Here is a 6,017-nt window from a genome sequence, read left to right as displayed (position 1 = left end):
AACAGACTTTCAGCGCAGAAAGCTGTCGCCAGAAAAAAAATCTCTGTGTGGTCTCTCTCGGCATCGTGAACTCAAGATTTCGTTGTACAAAGTAACTTAATATATTTCTTCTCATATTCTGATATGTAGTATATTTAAATACGACGATGCATGTAGTTATGTACATACTACTTCCCTTTAATGAGATGCACGCTATTACATAATGACATTAATAAACCTAAAAAAAATGTACATACATGAATAAAATTAAATATCAAAAGAATATTAATACTACCGTATTTCGCTTAGTGTTTACCCAATAGTATCATTAATATTAAACAAGATGTAAATTCAAGCTAATTAAACAGCAATTAATTTATGCACAAAATTACCATTTTAATAAGGAAATGTGCACTCATCTGCATTTCGATATGCAGATGAAGCAGAGGGCACTCGGCTTCACACACCTAGACCACCTGTGACCAAATTTTGAAAACTTTCGGTCCACTCGTCTGGTCTACAGGCCGCACAAAGATAGATAGACAGACACAACAAACTCTCTATTTTATTTATATTAGAAAGGTCAGATTCACCGTTATTGTAATAGAGCGGTGCATGAGCGATTGATCGTAGAAATTCAAACTCCGAAGAGTGATAATTTCATAGGCTTGTTTTATTACAAGTTTAAACTCTTGTCAATAAAGAGGGAGTGAATCATGGGTCAGAGTTGATGACAATGGGTTTTGGTGAGTTTGTGGATCACAGTGGGTGAGAGTGGTTCATGGTGGGTCACGATGGGTGGTGAGTCAATTGGTCGCGGCTAAAGTTTTCATTGCCCCACGTCCTCTCTGAACTACAGTGTTGAAAATTAATCAGTGAAAATCAATTGCAATTGATCAATCAATTGAAAGTAATTGCTGTGGAAATCAATTGCAATTGAATTAATTGGCAATTAATTTCAATTGCAATTGAATGACTGAATTCAATTGCAATTGAATGACTGAATTCAATTGCAATTATTTTCAATCGATTAATTGCAATTGATTCTCCATTATTAATGGCCAACTGCAATTAAAAATTAACCATTACTTACTTCAATTGTTACAGTAAGATTAATTTACAGATTAATTGTTAATTCAATTGAAATTTGCCCAACACTGCCACAACCACTTACGCTGTCCGTAGAAGTTGATATTAAATTTCCTTGTAAATGTTCGTTTCTAACTTCCAATTACATACGTTATATTGAGAGTCGGAATCGGTCTTCCGGTGTTTGTCACAAGTAGGTTTGCGTCTGAAGTTCTTTTTGGAAACGGCTCATTCAATAGAGACGTTACAGAAAACATTGCTACTTCACGTATATCAGTGACAGACACGTAATTATGCAATTGCAGCAACAATATTCTAATGAACAACAAAAACCGGCACACACACACAACACTATAAAGTCCGCTTCAAAATCCCACTCCTATCCAATTAACGCTCTTTTTCTAAAAACTGCTCAACAACTTTCTCATTCACCCATACACACATGAAAACATTCTATGTATGCTGCCAAATTTCTACTCATTCAGACACGAGAGTATTAAATATTGACACCCTCAATCTGTCTTCACTCTTCACGGGGTCGCCTTTACTGTCTCCATAGCTGTCTTGACCTTACTTGGTTGACAAAACCAATAGTTAATATTGCAGTCTCGCATTTAGGCAAAGCGCAAGGGTTTTTTCTTCCTCTGTAGCCACTTGGTTACGGTATACAACATTGTCACAAAGAAGCAGATAATTCCCCTTCAGGTGAGAACCGTGTCAACCAATACTGCAGGGTGAGGGACGGTGAAGTTCCAATTCCAAAGCTTTTTGTTTTGGAAGAGTTGTTTTTGTTTGGTAGACTTGCTTACAAAAGATCCTTACGAGGCAATACACGGCGTGATAATCCCCGCACCGTGCAGCTCCTGCAGTGGCAAAGAAGCTGTTAAGCTGGGGAGTTTGTCAAACTCCCAAGCAGAAAGCAACTAGCCAGCCTCTTTCAAGCGCACTTGTTTAAGAAAAGGTTATGTTGATAATAAAACGAAAACTGATTTAGCACAAATAAAAACCGAAAATATTGGAAGGAGGTTTGTACAAACATTCAAACATTACGAGAAACTGTCGAATCATTTACTTTGAAACGTTTTTGTAACTCAAAACTAATAGACAAAAAACGCTGAGATGAAAATATCGTCAAAAGGAAATTGTTTGTCATACTCTGCAATACCACTAGTTTAAGTGTTGCCAACTCAATACGACGATGTATTTTTTAACTTGCACTATATCAGATTATTACATATTTCTAGTCTGCATGTTGAACGAAAACTTACAATATCACATTTATTATACAGTGTTACAAGTTAGAATCTAAGAACACTACAGTCAAAACCATACAAATTTCATGAATGCAACTGCGCTCACGTTAACTCCGATTTTCATTTTTCCTAACAATTCGTTCAATTTTGAATATCTCGAGATTGTACTTAAGTACTTTATATTGTGAAACATGTACTCTTACACATTTAGATATTCTCAGATATTTCCTTCAATATAACTATACTTTACATGTATACGCGTTTCCATATATGCAGTTCTGTAAATACATATGTTCATAATCGTATTTACGATGTGAAACACACACACAAAACGAGACTAAGTGCATAACTTGAAAAAAGATTGAAGTTGGTAACACCTGTTTTGATGACGAAATCCCACACCCCTTCTCTATCCATGCTGCCAACTTCAACTCAACCGGTCGTGACAGTACTGCATCACTGAATAAACACGTGCAACTGCATTCTCCCGGAAAAATGTCTAGTGTAAAAACTGAACAGCGAATCAACATCAAGTTTCTTGTTAAACTTAAGAAAGGAGGCACAGGAACATTTCAAATGTTAACCAGGTTTATGGAGATACTTTGTCTCGGGCATGTGCGTTTGAACGACATAAACGGTTTTCGGAGGGAAGGGACAGTGTGGAAGATGATGAACATTCTGGGTGTCTGAGGTCAGTGATTACAGATCAATACATTGCCAAAGTTCGTGAGATGATCTGGGATGACCGAAGATTAAGTGTTTGTCGAAGGAACGTAGAGTTGGTTAACTTGTATAGGGAAGCTGTTAGACGCATTTTCACCGAGGAATTTTTACATAAGGATGATTTGTGCGAAGATTGTTCCAAAAGTTCTGCCCGATAACCAAAAACACTGCCGTAATGACTTACGTGTGGACATGCTAGAACGCATTAGTAACGAGCAAAATTTGTTGGAATCTGTTGTAACTTATGATGAAACATGGATTTTTACCGATGATCCTGAAAGTAAGCGACTGTCAATGCTGTGGAAATGTGGATACCCAAGATCCAAAAAAACGCGTATGTCAAAATCAAAATTCAAGGCAATGATGATTTTCTTCGACATTGAGGGAATTGTAATGATTGAGTGGGTTCCCAGTGGTCGGACTCTTACTCAGCACTACTACATTGAAGAACTAAAGAGACTTCGTGAAAAAATTGGGGAAAAAAGGCCACAATTGAAGAGGGATGGATGGCTGCTGCATCAAGACAGTGCATCCGCTCACAAGGTCCTATCTGTCAAGTAGTTTCTCACTAGCAAACACATTACTGTGATGGAGCATCCACCTTATTCACCAGATTTGGCTCCTTGCGACTTTTTATTTCCTGAAGTTAAATCTTGCATAAAGAGAACTCATTTTACTTCAGTTATCGATGTTCAAGCGAAAACGGAGAACTCTTGAAGAGCCTTCTAAAAAAAACTCGTTCCAGGAATGTTACCAGCAATTTCAACACCGAATGAAGTATATGAATGCTAAAGGGACTACTTTAAAGGTGATAACATCTCAAATTTTCTGGAACAGTCTAGTTTTTCTTTCTTATGTCACACCTTGTATTACATATATGTTAGTATTTTTGTATTACTGTCTAATCCGTCCCCACTCTGCGCCCACATTAATTAGCAAAATTGTGTTCGTTACTTTGTAATAACGCAAGTGAAACAGACGGAGAAACATACATGCAAAATATCTTAGTGTCGATCGAATACATTAGAACAAAATTATAGCAAATTGAAAATCTTACATTTATTTTGAAAAGCTGCCTACATACTATCACATACAATTACGTACATGATTTTCAATAGACGTAGGTTGTAATGCAGTATACAGCAATCTAATATCTCAAATCGTTCCGACGAAAAACATGACTAGAAACTGCTACACTGCTTAAAAGGAATTATTTGTAGGAAATCGTTAATATGATTAGTTTCCCTCTGCTTCCATAGCATTACAGCCATACTTTTTGATACAATAATAACCGTACTTTACCAATGTTACTCGTATCTTCGGAATGGTTTCAGATATCAAAGTGCGGTATCATGACCTTTAAGTCTATTGAAAATCATCTACGTTATTGGATATGGAACTTAATCCTTAAGAATATCTCATTATCCAGGGGAAATTCTTGTTTCAAAGAAAGACGAAGATTTAACGAAATCATCTTGAAAGTTTTTTTTTTTTAATTTTCCCCCTTTTTATGGAAGGAAATTCATAATTTGGTTTTGACCGATTTCAACTTCAAGCAATTGGAATCATTGGGAATTCTCGAAGCAAATACGTATCGTGCATAAAATTCTAATTTACATATCGTATGTTATAAAATCGGTCCCCACGAACTACAGAGCACTATTCAAAATAAAACAAAAAATACCTATGTATAATTGTCTCTCTTTCGGGTCCTCGTCTGGAGACATGAATTTCACTATGTAGCAACGTCGCAGATAAACCTCCACCGAGATGATTACCAATTCACCAAATAGTTACACCGATTCTTTCGCACTATGTGGCAACGTTGCAGATAAAGAACCACCGAGATCTACCAATCCATCAAATAGTTACATCGATTCTTTCCAGATAGAAGTTAAAGTCGGTATATGTTGACACTAGTACCACTCTTTAGCATAACAATCGATGTCATAGTTGATGGATTCGTAGAGCAGTGCCACGCCACATAGTGAAATTTTGATTTTCTAAAGCAACTGAAGGAGGTCCTGAAGGATATAGGGAGGGATCAGGTGTTATCACCGTTGACCTGAAGAATAGCAGAATAGCGCTCTTATCCGTAGGCGCCATTTCAGAACTCCCTATATATATATATATATATATATATATATATATATATATATATGTGTGTGTGTGTGTGTGTGTGTGTGTGTGTAAATTTTACTCAAGTTATCCTGGAAAATTATTTTATCAATTATATATACGCTGAAACTTTCATGTTGGGGAAGCGGTAGATATTTCCTATTCTGGAAGTCCTAAAGAAACTACATATGTACTCCATATTAAGCAGAAAGTGAATGATTTTTACTTTGACCGATTTTAACTCCAGGTTGCTTCTTCTCTAAGCCTGGAGGAAACAAGCAAATGTCAAATTCATTAAAAATGAAATCTTTTTGAGTTTTACGTCCCACGGTTATGCCGGTTAGGCTAAAGGAGACGGTAATGATGAGTGAAATGGTGGAATGAAGAAAGTGGAAGGAAACGGGAGAACCCACGAGCATGGTGTTTGTTCACCACAAAGTCCACACGGCGAGAGCTGGGATCGAACCAGGAACCCCAAGCACCGGAGGTGAACGCTCTACCACTAAGCCACCGCGCCCCCACCGAATTCATTAAAATCAGGTAAGTTTCTTACGAAAGTTATCGTCGAAAAGAGTTCATACATACATTCATGTTGAGTCGAATGGCTGAAGATCGCTCCCATAAACAAAACAGAAGAAAAAATATATTAAATTATTGAATCATCAGGGGTTTTATTTTGCAAAGCGCTCTTCATTTAGTGAATAACTCTAGCATAATTGTTTAATTGAACCTGTAATTTCTTAATGAATTTAAAAGAACTTAGTTCTAATTTCTACACCGTGACAATCTTTAGTATAGAAATATTATTAAAAAACTCTACAAAAACAACAACATTCAGCAAATATGTGAATTCCC

This window comes from Thermobia domestica, chromosome 1, assembly GCF_964235325.1.
Source record: "Thermobia domestica chromosome 1, izTheDome1.hap1.1, whole genome shotgun sequence".
NCBI lineage: Eukaryota > Metazoa > Arthropoda > Insecta > Zygentoma > Lepismatidae > Thermobia > Thermobia domestica.
The sequence above is the reverse complement of the archived record's forward strand: the minus strand, read 5'-3'. Positions refer to the sequence as shown.